This window comes from Astatotilapia calliptera, chromosome 6, assembly GCF_964374335.1.
Source record: "Astatotilapia calliptera chromosome 6, fAstCal68.1, whole genome shotgun sequence".
In the NCBI taxonomy this organism is placed as follows: domain Eukaryota; kingdom Metazoa; phylum Chordata; class Actinopteri; order Cichliformes; family Cichlidae; genus Astatotilapia; species Astatotilapia calliptera.
The window spans coordinates 6,238,063-6,258,236 of NC_137427.1; the positions used below are offsets into that span (position 1 = coordinate 6,238,063).

At 40.4% G+C, this 20,174-nt stretch overlaps 1 long non-coding RNA gene across 1 annotated transcript; it reads right to left on the minus strand.

Moving 5' to 3' along the window:
• Nucleotides 1–5,542: 5,542 nt before the first annotated feature.
• Nucleotides 5,543–6,642, minus strand: LOC145429368 (uncharacterized). The gene is made up of 3 exons (XR_013909598.1): nt 6,449–6,642; nt 6,101–6,167; nt 5,543–5,935 (listed from the first exon to the last, which is right to left on the minus strand). It is a non-coding gene; the product is annotated as an uncharacterized LOC145429368 (long non-coding RNA).
• Between the last annotated feature and the right edge of the window lie 13,532 nt (nt 6,643–20,174).

Consider the following 20,174-nt stretch of genomic DNA (forward strand, 5'->3'; position numbering starts at 1 on the left):
TAAGTCCACAGGGAGTCTTGGTTGTCTCCCGAACATAAGCTCATAAGGTGCAAACCCTGTGGCTTCATGCTTTGTGCAGTTGTATGCATGCACAAGAGGCTTAACATAGTCCCTCCAACGGGACTTGTCCTTATTATTTAGAGTGCCTAGCATCTGCAGCAGCGTTCTGTTAAAACGCTCAACAGGGTTACCCCTTGGATGGTACGGGGTTGTCCGTGTCTTCCGGATTCCTGCCATTTCACACAGCTCCTTAATGGTACGGGACTCAAAATCGGGGCCCTGATCACTATGGAGTTTTTCAGGGAACCCATAATGTGATATAAAATGTTCCCACAGACACTTAGCCACGGTAGTCGCCTTTTGGTTTGGCGTTGGTATTGCAAGGGCATACTTAGTAAAATGATCCGTTATTACTAATATGTCCTTGGTATTACTTTGATCTGGTTCCACACTCAGAAAGTCCATGCAGACTAATTCCAATGGTCTGGTGGTCGCTATTGAAACCATTGGGGCTGCTCTCTCTGGTGGAGTTTTTCTTTTCACACAGCGATCACAAGTCTTAATCTTTTCTTCAACCACTGAGGACATTTTAGGCCAATAAAATCTAGCTCTCACTAGATCAAGGGTGCGTTCAACACCAAGATGGCCCATGTCGTCGTGTAGACTTTCAAGTACCATATCTCTCAGTTCTCTTGGTAAGACAAGTTGATGAGTCACTCCCATCACTCCCTGTCTCTTGCGAAACAAGACTCCATTTTTGAGCTCTAGCCGGTTCCATTCTCTTAACAAGAGTCCATACTCAGGGAGCTCCTTTCTCACTTGAGGTGGAGGTGTCTCACCACTTTCCAATTGAGTAATTATTTCCCTGATGCTTGCGTCTGCTTGCTGTTTCTCTGAGATTTCAGCAAATGAGAAAAAGGGGATAACTGGCAGCCCATGACTGTCATTCCCTTGGAAGCAAGGTGGCAGGGCTTCAGGACTGAGTGCTATGGACTCAACCAAAGCAACTGAGTGATCAGAGCACTCAGAACCTTCACCAGCAAAATAGATGTCATGCCGCTCACAGATGGCTTTGATCACCTCTGGTTGAATGACCTCTGAGGTTTCCGTTTCTGATAGGTGGTTGGCAGTGAACTTACAGATCCTTTCCTTCTCTTTCACTGAGATATGATCATCTATGAGTCCACCATGTGGCCTTCGTGATAATGCATCTGCGTCCACATTCTGTTTTCCAGCCCTATACTGCAGCTTGAACGAGTAGGTGGAGAGAGCAGACAGCCATCTATAACTAGTCGCGTCAAGCTTGGCAGAGGTTAGAATGTATGTAAGGGGGTTGCTATCGGTGACCACAGTGAAACCAGCCCCATAAAGGTAGTCACTAAACTTTTCTGTGACAGCCCACTTAAGGGCTAGGAACTCCAACTTATGTGCTGGATACTTAGCTTCACTTCTAGACAACCCTCTGCTTGCAAATGCTATAGCCTTAAGCTCACCATCTTGCTCTTGGTATAAGGCTGCACCTAACCCAGTCGTACTCGCATCTGTGTGGAGCAGGTAGGGAAGTTTAGGATTAGCAAAACCCAAGACAGGTGCTGAAGTGAGCCTCTCGATTATGGTGTCAAAAGCCTGTTGACAAGAAGCAGTCCAGCGCTCACCAAATGGTTCTTTAGGATTGCGGTACTTGACATTGGCCTTTCTTTCCTTGTTCTTACAGGTTGGAGGATATCCGGTTGTTAGCTCATTCAGCGGCTTCACAATTCTGGAGAAATCCTGAATAAACCTGCGATAGTAACCGCTGAACCCAAGGAAGGACCTCAGTTCTTTTAGGTTAGATGGCTTTGGCCAGGTTTTCAGGGCACTAGTTTTCTCTGGATCAGTCTCAACTCCGTTCTGGGAAACAATATGGCCTAGATATCGGACAGAAGACTGAAAGAACTTACACTTCTCTGGTGAAGGTTTGAGACCATATTCCTTCAGGCGATTCAGAACATGCAGAAGGCGCCTCTCGTGCTCTTCAACTGTGTCTGAAAAAATGATAAGGTCATCAATAAAAACTAACACCTCTTTCAGGTTCAGATCACCCATGCAACGCTCCATGCAGCGCTGGAAGGTGCTGGGGGCATTTGTGACTCCTTGCGGCATTCTATTAAATTCATAAAATCCCAAGGGACACACGAACGCGGTCTTCTCCTTATCGGCCTCCTCCATTTCAATTTGGTAATAGCCGGATTTCAAGTCTAAAACCGAAAACCACTTTGAGCCTGTGAGAGCTGAAAAAGCCTCTTCAAGATTGGGAAGGGCATAGGCGTCCTTGATTGTCTGTGAGTTCAATTTGCGGTAATCGATGCAGAGACGGATGGAGTCATCACGCTTCCGGACCACCACAATAGGGGACGCAAAAGGAGACTCAGATTCGCGAATCACGCCTGCATCCAACAGCTCCCTTAAATGTTTTCTCACGGCATCAACATCCTGTGGGTGTATTGGCCGGGCTCTCTGCTTAAAAGGTGTCTGGTCGTGAAGTCTGATGTGATGCTTGACCTGACCTACATGACCAAAGTCGAGGTCATGGTGAGCAAACACTTCTGGCATTGACTTCAATGTTTGTGTTACTCTTTCCTTCCAGTCAGCTGACAAAGGAGAATCTCCAAAGTCAAACTGTAAATCTGGACTAGAATTGTTCTTGTCTTTGACAGAGTCAGGTACATTTGTGTCAGACTTATGTGCTACTATTTGTTGAACAGCACTGAGTTCAGCGATCACTGTTTTTGGTGTGATTGTTACATCATGGGCGGTTTCATTTTTGACTATCACTGCCAATGTGCTCGCCCTTTTCTTAGGCAATGTGATTAAACAATTTGCTACCAGTAGGCCACCAGGCAAGGAGGGTGTTGTTGGTTGCTCTACCAAGGCCCACTTTTCATTAAAGGAGCTCCCAACAAGGGCTACCCCTTCTAAAGCAACAGTCCGTCCAGCAGGAATCGTCTCAGATTTCCCCCCAGACAGTTTTACTTGGCCCAGCTTGCCATTGGGTTGCTGTCTGTGCCTAAGCTCCAAGGCTTTGAGGACTGCTCGGTAGCCATACTGGACAGGTAGGCCAAATTCATTCATGTGAGTAGCAACACTTGAGTACAACACGTCTAGTGTATTGGTGCCAATGAGAATTTGCTCTTGGGCATTTTCTCTCATGTTTGGAACCACAAGGGCCAAAGTAGAAATCTCAATCTCCTCTCCTACAAACTCTTTAGGAAAAGTGATATCTATTTCCACATAGCCAAAATATGGAACTTGCTGTCCATTAGCTCCTTCAACCTCCAACAAATCATCTAATGATTTAATTTCTTGGTCCCTCAGGTTGCTTTCATAGAAGGACAAGGGGATCGTTGTAACTTGAGATCCAGAGTCTAAAAGACAGTTTACCCTTTTCTCTGCAACACACACTTCAGCAGTGCATTTGCTTCCAACTAACCTCTGTGGCAGCCCACATGGCTGACATTTTGGCTGTCTTTTGCCTTTTTGCTTGGAGGTAGAGGGACTAGTGTTAGACTGAACTCCTGTCTGTCCCACAACAGGAGTTGCTGTCAGTTTAAATCGTGTGGATCCACAGAGCCATTCTGCGTCTCCCACTCCTGCCGTTTTCTTTGAAATTGCTTCCTTTTTGCTGCTACTAGCACGGGGTTAGCCTCATTACTGCATCTCAAGGCTACATGGCCATCCTCTCCACACCGAAAGCAGTACCACGGGCGTGGCCTGGGAGGTGGCTGGTGCTCTGGAACAGGCACTGCCAAGGGCTGCTCAGGAGCAGGGTTGGTCTGCACAGTCACCTTTGCATTTGAGTTTGCGTTCTTACCCCTGCTTTTCCTGTGGGGGGTTAACTGAGCCATTTGAGCCTGTAACTCAATAACTTGTTTCTTCAGGAGATTGGTTTCTGCCACAGCCTTAGACTCAGAGCAAACACAGGCAGTTTGCAGTTGAGACCAAACATGCTGTTTGGGTGGGGCTGGCTGTTGCCTGGAAGTACCAAGGTGCTTTTTCATACGTACTGCCTTGTTAGCATGCTTGTCTTCCTCAGTACGCAACAGGAGCAATAATTCAGCAAAACTAGGAGGGTTTTTAATTTTTTGTTCAACCTGGAGCTCTGCTATTAAGGAGTCATCCCAGCAGCCTCTACAAAACTGCTTCAACAACTGCTTATCAAACTCATCAGCAGAGGCCCCTCCTCTCCTTGTAGCGGTGTTAAGCACAACTTGGAGTCTGTGAAGGTAGTTTGATGGTTTCTCACCAGCATTCTGCAGAGTACCCATAAACTTAGCAAACAGCTCATCTCCATCCTCCACAGCACCATAAGCTGAGTCAAGAAGCTGCAAATATGCAGAAGGTAAAGCTTGTGAATCAAGATGCCTAATGAAATCTGAAGCAGGGGGCAACAAGCTGTCAACAATCTTCCTGGAGCGACTTAAATCAGACAATGCTGGGTCTGTTAAAAGAAGTTCCACACTAGAGCGCCAGGCCTCGTAATCCGTTTCATTATTTGGCCGCGGCAATCGGCCTGAAAAGACTCGAAGGCGTGAGGCAGCATAATGGTGTGGCGGTGCCTCCTCATTTCGCACAATATGCTCCACAACGACCTTTTGTATCTCAGGGGGGTTAAGATCACTGGGGCTTAGATCTGGGCATGAACTCACCGTCACTGGTGGTATTCTCGGATGTTGCTCTTTGGTCAGGTTTTGTATCTCTGGAGCTGAGCGTAGTGCAGCACCCTGAATAGTGGTATCAGGAGCAATTCTAGATTGCATTGCACCTTGCGGTAATGATGCCGAGCTGAAATTAGGTGCCTGACTTCCCTCATGTTGACTCCTGTCCACAGGGGCATTTTCTACTGTGGCTGCAATTGTAGAGCTCAACTTAGTTAGTTCATCTTGCAAAAGAAGCTGAAATGACTTCCCTGTTAACTTAGCAATGTTTTGCAACTCAGACATGTAACTCTCAGTAGCACTATTGCTAACCACAGGGGTATAGACACTAGCAAGCGCACACACGTGGAAAGTCACATCAGGCCGAGTGGGGCTTTTGTATTTAAATGGCAACAAAGGAGCAAGCGTTTGCAACGCAATACCAAAAGTGAACTCAACAATTGCATTGTTATGGAACTCTGAGTTCGGTTCATCTATACGCAAGACACGGTTAATAGAACCATGAGTCTCTAGATAGCCCTGTACTTCATTGTCCACCTCAGTCCAGGTTAACCCTTCAACCATGACAGAGTTAGGGATCTTTACCAGCTCACGTGTCACTACTTCCAAGTCACCAATTTGGCAAATTACTGTTATAATGACTGGAGATAAGTTTTTTTGCCCAAAAAGGAGAAAAAATGAAAACAAAGCGTCAATAGTCTGCCACCTGCTCCTGGCTGTCTCGCCAATTTTCTGTAACACCCCTTTCAACACTTGGGATACAGATTTAAATGGTCACCTGTGTGTTGGGCCAATAGCTGAGGTTCGACTACTGGAGCAGTGGATGACTAATGAAACGCTCTGAGAACTTGGTTTGATCAATTTGTATTCACAATTAAAGAATCTTACATACATACAATGAAAACAATAACAGTACATGAAAGGAAAAATTGGGCCCAAGTCACGGAAAATAATAAACAAAACACACACAACCCCGGGGGATTTGACTCAGTCTCTCTCTCTCGTGTCAGCCGACACCCTTAAGTGTGAGTCCAGCAATGAGGATTCTCCTTGCAGGGTGTGCAAAGGAGGAATGAGGTGCAAATCTATCCTACCACTTAAGTAGAGTTTGTACAGTTCACAGTTCGTCCAAAGAATTTAGTTCTCTTCTTAAAGCAATCATCTCAAGGATCCTGGAAGGGTGGCTCGCCATCTTTGGACTGGATCATCACTGAACTGTACTCCCAAGTAAAAAACCTGACCTGTATAACACAGTCAGAATAACATTCAAAAATCTATATTTAGTCATTTAGACATATCCTTTCTTATGTTTCGTTCATACATACTAACAAATTTGTATTTTACCTTTCCAGTATACAGAAAGAACGACAGAATATTCCAAAACATAGACAATGATAACTTCTTACCAAAGTAACCAATAAAATGGACTCTCCTGGAGCTTCAAAATGGCGATGGTGAAGCGTTGTAGCACAACTACAAAGAAACATAACCCCATTTTCTTTAAACTGTATTCACCTCACAATGAACGCAATTAAGGATTGATATAGGAACATATCAACATCTACAGCATACATATGACTTACAATCTTTACATGCATCGTCATAGGAAGCTAACAAACTCTAACATACAGTTTAATCCTCACAATCACACATGTACAGCCACATGGCTAATAGCAATAGCCGCGATAGCCGCTAGCATGTCATCGTTAGTGGCTTAAACTCACAATATTCTTGTTCACAACAAATTAACTCACCCAGAAGAATCCGAGCAGTAACAAACTCCTTTCTGGTTAACAACAATTTCCAGATAGTTTATTTCCACCGTACAATCCGACTGAATAAAAACAACCACGCTTTTCACTTGGAAAAAACGGACTTTTCTTCCTCTCCCTCTCTCCTGATATCCCTAACTGCTACGCAGTGAACGGCAGGAGGCGGTACTTCCCCCTGTATACTTCAAGGACCATCAGGACATTATAGACATCTTCTATTTTATTAATTCTCAACAAAATAATTTAACTTAATAAAACTTAACAGTGAACTCAAAATACTAACATCACTCATAACACACTAAAACCCCTTAGTAACTCTCCAGGGTTACAGCTTGCTCAGGCTGCCCCCTGACAGAGCATATTGTTCTCGCTGTAACACATGTGGCGTAATTATAGTGCCGTAATTAAGCCATCATTGGTTTTCTCACTCACGACTGCTGCCTAGTAGCTCACCTGTAAGCTATTCTGTTACTTGGAACTGCTGCTACTCTTCATTAATCATTTTCAGATTCCCCACTACCACCCCAACATCAGCCTGTTTAGTCCAAATTTACACCCTCTAAATTAACTCTGAGAAAAAAAGTATGTTTCCTAAATTCCATTCTTAGAAGGACTAGACTTTTTCTTATGTTAATATGAATATTTTATTAATTGATACATAGATATACATACTGTTGATCAAATTACAGAATGGAAATTGAAACTATGACAGGTTTTTGTTAGCCATGTATAAAAAAGCATTCAGGTTAAACTAGTAGCCTGTAGCTGACAGCAGAGCTGGAGGCTAAATATGAGAAGAATGAAGGAGGAAGAGTGTGGGACAGAGGGAGACAGTGAAGATACTATGTCCACGACAGAGGAGCAAAGACAGGATACCCGAAGACACAAAAGAGATGATTGATAGGGAGAATTTTAATTGTGCATATTAAAATGTACAGGTAGAGTAGAGTAAATTTCATGTTTCAGCTCGATGGAGCGGACCCTTTGTGTTTTGGAATAATCTTTGATGTCATTTCAAATAGAAAGCAAATCTTTAAAGTGTGAATAAAGTGTTTAATCAGTTTACTTCAATAACATGGAGAGTTTTGCTGGTAAATAGCCATAATAAATACAAAATAACCCCAGTGCACAAAGCAAATCCCAAGATTCCCAAGAACCCCATGACTTATGCTTGGGGTTCTTAACCACTCGGTCCTTCACTACGAATCTAAAAAGTACAAGATATCAGGTATTGCAGGCATTTATTTTTGTTTCAACTAATCTTCTGAAGTTAGCTCGTCACATGTCTGGAGAAAGGCATGGACAGTCCTGGACATCTGTGGACTTCCTAGGAACATGCCCATCAATTGTAAGTACAGTGAAGTCCAGGATTCTGGATTCAACGTCTGAGTCTACGCTCACAGAAGATAAACTTGTTATTGTCACTCCCCCTGGAATAGATGGTGAGGCAGCTGTTTATCACTGCTGGATGTTCCTGTTTTATTTAAAAATGAGGCCGGTCTAAAAGAGCAGCACACAAAAATATTTTAGATAGAGTACTTACAGCATTATCTCAGTATACAAAGTGGTTTTCCATTTGAGAAGGAAAAGCGCATTTGGACTAATATATTCAAATCATCTCCTAGGTAAATGTGAGCAAATGCCTGCAGCCAGGTTCCAAAATCTTGGGGAAAGCATAAAAATGTCATTTTCTAATATTAAAAAGACTTTTGGTATTTGTGACCTGTGAGGTTTGTTTGTGCTGTTTTCGTTGTTGTCTGTTTGCTGAAAGGTTTGTCTTGCAAAGAATGGGGCAAACAAGCTTAGGCTTGTTGAAATCTGTGATACCAGTTCATGCAACATACTTTTTCCTAAATATAAACATTAATAAATGATGCATACCCATGGCTTTGAAATAAGACGTTGAGCAATCACATATGGGTGTAATATTTGGTCGTCCACATACTTTGTTTGCTTATTCAATATGTTTGGCCATGAAGAGTATTTATCTGAGATTTACATTCCTTTACACTCCATTCTTGGATTTCCTTCACATTCCATATCCCAAAATCTCTGAAATTCATGAGTCAACAGCAATGTCTACGAAAAATAATAGAAATATTATACTCTACATGAGTCACAATTCTCACACGGTACTACACTATGCAACTGCATGAACCTTCTACTCCTAGTAGTGTGTGCGTGCATATGTGTATGTGTTTGTGTGTATGCCTGCATGTCGGTAGATTTTTAAAAATATATATTAAATAGGCAGACTGTTTTTGTTTACTGTCTACTAAACAGTAAAACCATTCCTGTCTGTGTAAAAGAGACATTTCCATTCTACCTTATTACTCCAATCTGCCAGGCACACTCACAAGACTGTCAGTCACAGCTTGGGTAAGAAAAAAAAAAGATTACGGGCACTGATGGTAGCATAATATTGAAACTGGCAGAAAGTAAAGTGGAGCAAAACTCTGGTTTGAAAATGGGCCCAAGGAACAGAAGTGCCTGTCATTTAGGATGTGTGTGTGTGTGTGTGTGTGTGTGTGTGTGTGTGTGTGTGTGTGTGTGTGTGTGTGTGTGTGTGAGTGAGAGAGAGAGAGAGAGAGAGAGAGAGACAGAGAGCATTTATAAATGTGTGTTTGCATTGTTTTTCTGTGTGTAGAGTGACAGAAATAAAAAATGCTGACCTCTGTGCTCATTACTTTCTCTCCTAACGGTAGCATCATGCCACACTGACAAGGAGGTTCCACTCATTTCTCCCTTTGGTCCTACACTCACCTGCAAAACGTGCTGACAGACAGGTAACTATCGGAACATTTTGATATAAAAAAGGAAAAAAAAAAACATCCTGCAAAAAAAGTTACCAGGAGCAGATAAAATAATGTTGATTGCTGCAACAACAACAACTTATTCAGCAGGAGTTTGTGCAACGAGTACTGGAAATGCATATAGAGCTCTGTAATAATCTTTACTGTTATTTTTCAGTCCGGACTTGTCCAGCCATCCATGTTCTTCTCCTTATACAATTCAGGGTCTGTCTCAGCTGGCATGGGGTGACGTGCAGGGTGTCAGTATATTGCAGGTTCCCAGACTTATTGTTATAAAGAATAATACAAAAGTAAAAAAGGTGAAAAATTCTACCTCTGGGAAATATGAAAAGTAAACTTATTTAAGTAAGTAGATTGCAAACATAATTTTTCAACATTACACAGATTTTAATCCAGTTGTTTATGCATATTAAAAAATATATAAAATCGACTTTTAGCTGCTCCCTTGCCAGATGAGGTCACCACAACAGGCATCACCACTTGTGTCATTTTGCAGTTTTTACAAGAGATTTTTTTTCCCAATGCAACTCTAAAGGCCATTTTTTCTCCAACTAAAATCAAATCAGCAAGTTTTTCCTTGTCCAGGGGATGTGTTAACTACTACACCACTGCAGGCACAAATTAAGACATAGATGCTGGGGCTTAAAGGTAGGTTTGTCAAACAAGTCGCAACAATCAATACAAAGACAAACTGAAGTAACAATAAAGTGCAATGACCACTATCAGTTTGTCTGTATAGGTAATGTGGCTCCGGGAGACTGAGGTAGTCTAGCCGGCCTGTTGTCATCAACGGCTTATTATGGCATAGAGGAAAAAAGGAGCTGGCCTGACCACTCTTTCTCTCTTCTTCTCTCCTCCACATGCCAGACAGGTTCCTGGGCTGACAGATATAGACTCTTTGCTCATTCATTCATGCATACGCCACACCACTGATTTACTGATGTTAGATGCAGTAGTGCAGTGTGTATGTATGTGTGTGTGTTGCTCTCTTCTGTGCAAGCTGCCACTTGTTTTCCCCGAGGAGCCAGTGTGCACCTGGTCCCACTCAGCAATCAGCCACCAAACAGTACAAAGGCTGGGTAGGAGCTACTTGGTCAGTTTCTTGGGATTTGTGCTTTAGCAGGAAATCTATGCCATAACTACATCACAACCCCAAACCCATCTGAAACTCTCTCCCAAAAATTATCGCACAACCTGACATGAACCTCCCTATAAAATGTCATTACACGTCACATGGACGCAACCCACAACTATGTCCTCAAATCACAGAAACTATGGGAATGGACATGAAGAAATGTAGGCAGAAGTGGAAAAACATGAGGGAAAAATATGTTTGCTGCTCTGTTTGGCTTCTTTCTTTTTTACTATTACTTTTACTGCCATTGCTCCCCTCATCTTCTGGCTACCGGGGACGTGGGGCTTAACAGGTTAAGGGGATTTTCCATTTTCATCTTTTATAAATAAAATGGTTAATGCTTACTATACTGGTGTGGACTCTGTTTTTTGTTGTAGCTGAAATAACTTGTAACAAAGGAAATAAGTCACCAAACTGTTTTTAAAATCTGGTTTTTACAATTTGAGGTGTGTCTGGTGCTCACTGTCCCAAGCATCATGTTCATTCATGATCTATTCATTGAGGTTTGTGGGGATTTATTTATGCAAAGCTCTTCAATCAGGTTGATCATGGATGTGTGAGAGAAGATAATATTAGGAATAAGATGTAAGCAGATCATCTGTTGTTTTGACCTATAATTTGACCAGCCAAAAGAAAAAAAGCTATATGCCTGTATGTCTGTATGTATATGTATGTACTGTTCACATCATTGGATAATATATAAAAATTATACCACCATTACTTCATATCATAGTTACATTGGTATGGTTTATATAATTTCATTCCGTTGTTATATCGTTTATACTTAACTACAAATCACCTGCACATTCTACACTGAAAGCACAGGTACTTTTCTCATACTCTTGTTCTGACCTAATCGTATGTTAATCTTTTTCAGTTCAACAATCTAGAGAAACTTGAGATAACAGATAATGTGTTCAGGTGCCGATTTTAAAACAAATCTCAATACAGCTGTTCAGGATTGCACACATCTTCATGTGTGTGAGTCTCATTATTGTGCAGTCGGGCATGCGTGTGTTTAAAAGGCATGGAAACCAGCCAACTGAGCCAGAGTGTTAAAAGCTTGTACACATTTGGCAGCTGGTGCTGGCAGGTAATCCAGTCGAGTGAAGGATGGACTACGTGCCAAAAACACATTTGCTTTGAATAAAAAGGTGAATAGGGAAGGAGAAAGAAAGAGAACTGAAGAATGACACAAGTGTTTGTGTAGCAATGTGTAGTCATCATGTTTGTCTGCGTGTTCAGGTGTAAACTGCTGAGATGTAACAATAAGATACATGTATATGTAATTCATTCACAAAATTATTGAGGGTCTGCCAGTGCTTGCAACACTCACACTGGACCCATGTTGTAAAACAGGGCCCCTTTAGAGGTGGAAATGCAACAGTATTTCCTCCTGAAGCAGTAAAAATGTTATCACAATCAAGAAACTTGGTGTCAAACCTGCAGAAATATGCGCCGTCTTTGAAGGGAAATCTTTGCCTTATTTCCCATTTGTTAAACAAGAAATTACAAGGTAATAATATGTGATGCAAAAGTATTATAACAAAAATAACATTGTCATCAACCTTTTATATTAATTATACGGTATTATAATATTTGATACATTCTTAGACCTATTTTGGTATATTGCCATGTGACACATGAGATGTGCCGGGTCACGGCACCAAGTGTTAAAAATGTTTCTTTTAATTCTTAGGGCCAAGAAAACACAGCTCAAAAGTGGTCTTTTACTTTAAAAAATGATCTTTATTTACATATTCCGGAATATGGAGACCTGAGCACACAACCCCAGGTCTGAAGCACAAAACAGGAAACCTAGTCATTTATACAGACGTCACACACTTTAAGTTTCGATCAAACACTCTGCTTAGTTTCACTTTTCGCCTGCAAAAGCATGTAATTTCCTGTCAGTCCTGTCAGCACAAACTGTACTAAGAGTTGGGCCTCTCTTATCCAGAAAACAATATAATAGCAGATAAGTTTTCAGATTATATTTTAAATTCCAACACATGCTAACAATAAAATCCACTAATGGCAAAGTACAGCATAGGATACAATCAATAAAGCAGTTTGGAAAAGCTACTAATGTTATCATCCATGCTATCAGATGCCTAAAAATAATGCAAAACTTAGGACTGAAAAGTAAAACCTAATCTACACTATATAATTACATGCATTCTAAGATGTTAAACATTTTATGATTGCCATCAGCCACAGTCTTTCTCAGTGACTGGTCTGAGGAGAGAGCTACGAATGGAGCGCCAATAACATCACTTGATTTCAAACCCAGTAGACTAGACTAATGGGAGATTCTACAACAACGCTGTAGGCAATCACCTCTATCATTAATGTAAGACCAGATGATGGAATTCATAATGCAAGAATTAAATTGAGTTTTTGGATACTGATTCCAAGTGCTGAACTTGGAGACAGTCAAGATATAAGATGCTTTACAATGTCTGTGGTAGAGTCTGAAATTAACAGATATATTTTTTTTTATTTCTTTATCCTGACTAATCTTGAGCATGTGCTTATTTTGCTGATCACCGTTTATTATTACACATGTGTCACATTATATTAGGGCTGCTCAATTATGGCAAAAATGATAATCACGATTATTTTCACTGAAATGGAGATCTCGATTATTTGACGATATTTATTTAACCCTTACGACCTACTATAGAACCAAGTCCACCAGAGCTTATATTATTTTTTTACATGTTGTAGTGCCATTTGTGGGAGCATTTCAAGTTGCTATACAACTGTTATGGCCCATATTTTAATAATATGTATGCATTAAGTCCATAGTAACTACATTAATTGCAAGAAAGTGCAATAAACTACAAAAAAATTGAAAATTGTTTTTTTTTTTTTACATATATTTCTACTTGGAGAAATTTAAGAGGTTTATCCCTCAAAACTTTAAATACAAAAAAGTTGCAAAAAATAGTTTACAACAACAGGAAATTTATTTTGAGTGTCTTCATAGGGGCGATCGTGGCTCAAGAGTTAGGAGTTCGCCTTGTAATTGGAAGGTTGCCGGTTCGAGCCCTGGCTTGGACAGTCTTGGTCGTTGTGTCCTTGGGCAAGACACTTCACCTGTTGCCTACTGGTGGTGGTCAGAGGGCCCGGTGGTGCCAGTGTCCGGCAGCCTCGCCTCTGTCAGTGCGCCCCAGGGTGGCTGTGGTTACAATGTAGCTTGCCATCACCAGTGTGCGAATGTGTGTGTGAATGGGTGGGTGACTGGATATGTAAAGCGCTTTGGGGTCCTTAGGGACTAGTAAAGCGCTATATAAATACAGGCCATTTACCATTTTCATAGTTTTATTTTGGAGATACACCAATTTTCATATACTGCAAGAAAAATGAAAAAACAATCCTATGATGCAAATTTGCAAAAAAAACAGCATGTGCATCAAAATAAACTATTTCCAGCAGTGCAATTCGAGTTCTAAGCATCACAGAAACTATTCAGAAAAGTCAAACATGACTTATAAAAACACCAGTATAGGCTTTTAAGGCCTACAAGTAAAAAACTACATTTTCCGCGAAAATAACATCACTTCCGGTTTCGGGCAAGAAATGGCGGACATGCGATAGTTCGCGCTGACGTCTGTTTCAATGTGGGAAGTGTTACGAACAGCTGATCGGATCGGCAAAGCGTGTTTCTGGAATATTATGTTTTTGTTCCTGCAAGCACTTTTTATGCAATTTTTGCAAACTCCTTTCAACTGTTTAGAAATTACAGGCACATTAGTATGTAGTTTCACATCCTCAAAGACTTTTCAAAGAAGGTAATTGGACAATTTACTGGCAAGTAGTTTCATGGCAAAGTGAGCCTTTCCTTCATTAATCCATCACAAATCAAGAAGGAAAAAGATCTGAAGTTGATTCCAAGTATGTGATTTGCATTGGGGTTGTCTATCTTCATAATGAAACTTCCTTTTCACTGGAGCTTTCAATGTGAGATGAGGATACTGATGTAATTGAAGGAGGCTATCATTAGGCTGAAAAACCTATCAAAGAGATAGCAAAAACCTTAGGCATGGCTGTAATAACACTGGGTACATTCTCACACAGAGGGAATGGACTGACCCGCTCAGCAACACCAAAATGTCTGGAAGATCCTAACAGACAACTTTATATCCACTAGGTCACTGGTGATCCACAGGATTAGGGGAAGATTTTGCATAAAATCCATATATTTCTTTATAGAATTGTTACCTATTTGGAACACCAAATGTGAAAATGTCACGGTCTGGCTGGGGCAGACCGTATGTGTTGCAGAGGAGGACTCAAACGCAGACCAAAACGTGGTGTGGATTAACAAAACAAGCCGTTTATTGAGGCTAGCAACGAGGGTACAAAATAATAGGGCATCGGTGAAAACTAAACAATAACCTAAACTGGGTGAACTAATAACAAAACATGAAAAACCTTAACCATAGTGAACTGACAGAGATACCTGGAGATGAGACATGGATGAGCAGACGACCTGACAACAAATGACTGAAAGCACACGGACTAAATACACACAGGAGGATAATGAGGGAAGTGGGAACACATGGGGAAACAGCTGGCACACATGAACATAATGACGTCACAGTGGAAGAGTAAACTGAACACGATGAACCCAGAAACACCAGACCTCTTCACAATAAAACAGGAAACATAATGAGACGCAGACATGACAACCAGAACTTGACAACGTAAGACACAGACATGAAACACAACAAGAGCAGGGGAGACTTAACATGGGTTGGAAACACGAGGGGGAATTAATAAGAACTAGAATCACCTAGGCATGGTAACAAATGAACTGAAACTCAAAACACTGGGTCATAAGACCCAGGACCGTGACAGAAAAACCGGAAACAGGAAATATGCAACGCCAAAGTCATTCATGAGGTCAACATTTTCTAATTGCTGAAAATGTTTCTAATTTCTATGTGGTTAAAGCAAAAGTTGGACATTAAGGATTTAAAGCTTGTTGCTTGCAGCGCCTAGCAACAATAGATGCTATGCTGTTTTATTACACAAATAAAATAATAAAATGTCAACAACAAGCATGTTTTGAATGATGTATAGTTGTTAGCTCCCAGTTTCCAATGTCTGTGCCTCTTTTGCTCACCTTTGTAATGACAAGATTAAGATGACAGGTTGTATCACTCAGGTCAGGATATTTCAAGACCTTAACTAATCTTTCCTTTTCTACACACACGAGAAAAACACAGCAAGTGAGCCAGAGGAGCAAAAAATATAGATGAAACATATAAAAAAATGTAAAAGTAGAGAAAATTGACATGCCACTATACTTGTGGGGGCCAACAGTCACTTTTGGGGACAGAATGCCTGTTGGCCCCCATGAGTTTGAAGGCACCCCGCGCCACCAAGGAAGAGGGCCACACCAGAACACGCCACACGCCAACCACACATCCCATAACCAACAACCACCCAGATCCCAAGGAGGGGCAGAAGCAATCTAGCGGGTAGTGGGACCATGTGCCAGAGGGGTCATAGCTCAATAAACCCCAGCCATGCATACATTGTGCATTTCTATTTGCACTCTATCATTTTATTAACCCTCCCATCTCACAAGTCTGATTGCAAAAGCTGCCAGACAGGACAGTTTTTAAAAAAAAAGAAACATCAGCTTTTAAGCAACTTTGTCACCGTCTGCTATTTTTAACATAATTTATTTTTTGCTTTCTACATAACTTAGTTCCTTCTGGCTTTCTCTAGGTAATAATGAACATGTCTTACAATTACAAGCATTTTCCCAGTGTGACTCTGCATTAATGAATGCATATGATTAAATTATTAAGATTGTTTGCTTCATTAATTTTTTCATTATTATGCCATGTACACTCTCTGGAATTAAATTGTGTTAAACGTCCGTTAGCTTGTTTGGGAAAGCAGTAGGGAAGCAAAATGATCCGTGCACTCTGTATAGTTTTTAACATTCAAAAAGTAAGTAATTGTGTAAGGAAATGAGCATCTTCATTAAATAAATTAAGTAAATGAAACTTTTGAAGTTCTTGTTGCGTTCAATTCTTCACCTCTTCCTTATTAAACAAGCTTTGATCATTTCTTTTTTAATGACACTTGCGAAACAATTTCTTTAAATATACGGTAAATAAACTGGAAACCTGGACCTTAATGGCCAATCCTCTTATCATCTATATGGGAATGGTATTACGGCTGAGCGAGCCAATGTGTTTGAAGAGCAGACCCAAAAGCAGACGTATGGGAGACAAAACAAGACTGTAAGAAAATGCGAGCTGTTTCTTTAGGCTGGCAGTAAAATGTGGAAAACAAAAGGACAATGGCGAACTAAGGCAAAGACCAAAAGCTAAACTAAACTGGCAAAAGCTAGAGCTAAACATGAAAACTATGACAAATACATGAACATGAACCTGAACAGGGGCATGCAAAACCGATGATGAGAGGAAACAAAGCAAGAGCATGAACATGAACCTGAGCAGGAGCATGAAGACATATGAAATCCACATGAAACACATGACAGACTCGGGACACAAGGGACACAAGGAGAGACACATGAGAACAGATAAGGGAGACGAAAGCACTGACGTAACTAAAAGTAAAATACAGAGGACAAGACAAACTACACAGAGGACAGGAAAAGTAACTAAATAACAGAAGAACTTAACATTAATGCAATCTAACATAAGAAAAGCAAAAATACAAAATAAACTCAAAACGCTGGGTCACAAACACAGCCCTGACAAATGCAGCATTATGCACAAATGCCTCACTCTGCCTAAAACATGTTGATGAGCATGTTCATCTCTTCCTGACCAAAGTGTACTCATCCTCTGATGGCTGCTTCCAGGATAACATGAGGTGAAAAAGCTCAAATGATGATTCTTGAATATGTACGGAAATGCATAGTCACTTCCATAGTCACCAGGTCTGAATCCAGTTGAGCACAGTAATGTGTAACAAAGTTGAAAAGGGTTGATCCTTGACCCTGGTGTGGAAGCACTGTAATACAATAATATGTCATACAGATTGGAACAGTGTCACTGAGTACAACTTGGCTATGCAGAAAGAAAAAATGCCTATGACACATATTGCTTCTATAATAATCCATTATCAGTTAAGTTTCTTATCTAGGGAATGATTGTGACCTCACAGAAATGGGATATTTTCTGAGGAACTGTTTCTTTTGTACTCCAGATGAGTATAGAAAAATGAAAGTCATTATGAGTAAATAATTCTTTCTTTTTAGTTCCACCTTAATGTGACCCTATCAGCCCCGCACCCTCTCCAATCGCATCTTACACACACACACTACTATTCCTCTTTGATTTGTTACAAGATATTACACGAGATGGAAAACACATAAATATGGGAGAACCAAGAGTTCCAAAAGTTCACTGGACAGCAGAATGATGAATGTGTGCTTCTGTGGCTTTTTTTCTGCTGTATTTCAGATAAAGAAAGGTACCTTAACTCACTGGCTAGACCCAGTTCTTTCAAACTGTACTACTTTATGTCACACTGTATAGCATTGCATTTCAATTAATTTCCTTGCTGCCAAGAAGGTAATCAGGTGGATTATCTGTCTCTGATATAATATAAATTGATCACCCAGGCTTATTGTGTTTTTTCCCCCTCAAAGTCATTGATTAGAAGTATAGAGTTCAGTGATGTACCATCTACTCTAATGCAATGGTATATAATTTTGTTGAAATGTCTTTTATTGCTTTGCCCTCTCTCTGTCTTTTAGGTGGTCCTAGTCTATCTTGGAATGAAAGGGACATCAACTAATGCAGCTCCCATGGGGCTTCTATGCTATGGAAGGTGAGGTATGTGGCGTCTCTCTTTTCCATCCACCTGGCATCAGCTATTTGTGGTTTCTACTCGACAGCACCCATGAGACATCCATTCACTGCTTGCCTTCTGATGTCAACATTTTATTGATTTGTGTTAGTGTGGTAATACATTTTATTTGATTTACAAAAAATACGTTTTACAGACACACTTTGTTTGTGACAGCGTTTTTTAAAAAAGGGTCCTTGCACAACTGGTTATTCACACAACCTTTACTGGTGATGTAAAAACAATGTTAGAAAACTTGCATTTCTGTGATTGCTGAATGGCAAGAAATACACTGCATGAAGTGAACTTCATAGATAGATACTGTCTTAGAGGAAACCATTGCTTACAAAATAGGTCATTTAAAAAGTATAGGATGCTTGATTAATACTTGGTAAGACACTTTTTTAGTTACATAAAACCAAAATGAATTTGATAATACGATTTTTACCATGATTGTTGGGTGGCTGGGACTAGCACAGTGACTGCATAGTGCTGACCATGCTTCTAGATGGAATCATATTGGCTGTCATCAGTGTAAAAGATGTGTTACATATGGAATATATCTGCCATGACGGGATTTTTATATACCCAAATATGGAAAAAACACACTCAAAGTGGAATTTAGAACAACAAAATTTCCAATTGAGAAAAGTTGAGGAGAATGGCGTGGAATTTTGTCATCTGTCATCATCCACGTAGAGCTGCTATTAATTTGTCATCAAAAGTAGACACACAAGTACTGGGGCACCTACATATTACACCTGCAGGAGATGCTCAGCCATAGAAACCTATGTGGTCCGCCACGTTGTAGGTGATTTGCTGTGGTTCCTAAATGCTTCCAGCTTGCAATACAGTTCATCACAGAATGTGATGGGATGAAATTTCACAAACTGAGTTTATGCAATGTCTGTTAAAGTACCACACTAGAATTCAGCTTTTTAGGACAACCTGCACTTTCACAAATGTTTATAAAGGCAGACTGCATGGTTAGCTTCCTGGACTTGAATTCAGACATTAAGAGGTGTAGACCAGTGCTTTTGTCTTTATAGCGCATAACTATTACATCTTACTAATTAAGTGTTTGCTTACTTTTTACTTCGAGAAGCTTTACTTCAAGGCATAATTAAATTCTTCACTGCAGACTGATGGTGATCTGCACAAATAATATGACTCTATCAGATAAAAAAAAGAAAACTGATAAAGATCTATAGTTGAACCATCTAAATTGTTAGGGTACTTTCAAGCAGTAAATGGCCATTCCCAAGTGCGTGCTCAAAGTGTCCATTTAGTTTCTTATTAACATTGTCCACACAAAGAAACCATACAGAGTCAGTGTGTATCTCCTGCTGCCACAGCCATTGTTCAGTAAAAGCTCACTGATGAGGCTGCTAGTAAAAACCTTTCTCAACAACACTTCAAGTAGCAAACAATCAGACGGCACGAGATAAGGTGATCCTCCATGACTGGTTATTTATTTCCTTTAACCTTGAGTCTCATTAAAACAAGTGGATGCTAGATGGAAATATGAGGAAATTGTGTAGGCATATGAAAAACCTACATAAGTCTTGAGGACCCATCATTATCATCATCAGCAATTTATTGAAACATAAACACAAACTGAAATACAATACGCACTACACATGGCCAACGATATTTGTTTACACAGTTTGAATTCTCTTAGGCAAGCTATCTTGTACTTTCTTGAAGACTTCAGTAACAGTTATTCAGGCTTCCTGAAAATTATTCTAAAGCTCTTCTTAGGATGTTGGCTGTTCACCCTGTTTCCCTTCTTTAAGAAAGGCTTCTTGACAGCTACTCTTCTTCTGAGAGCACTTCTGACAAAGTTTCAATTCAATTCAATTTTATTTATATAGCGCCAAATCACAACATAAGTCGCCTCAAGGCGCTTCAT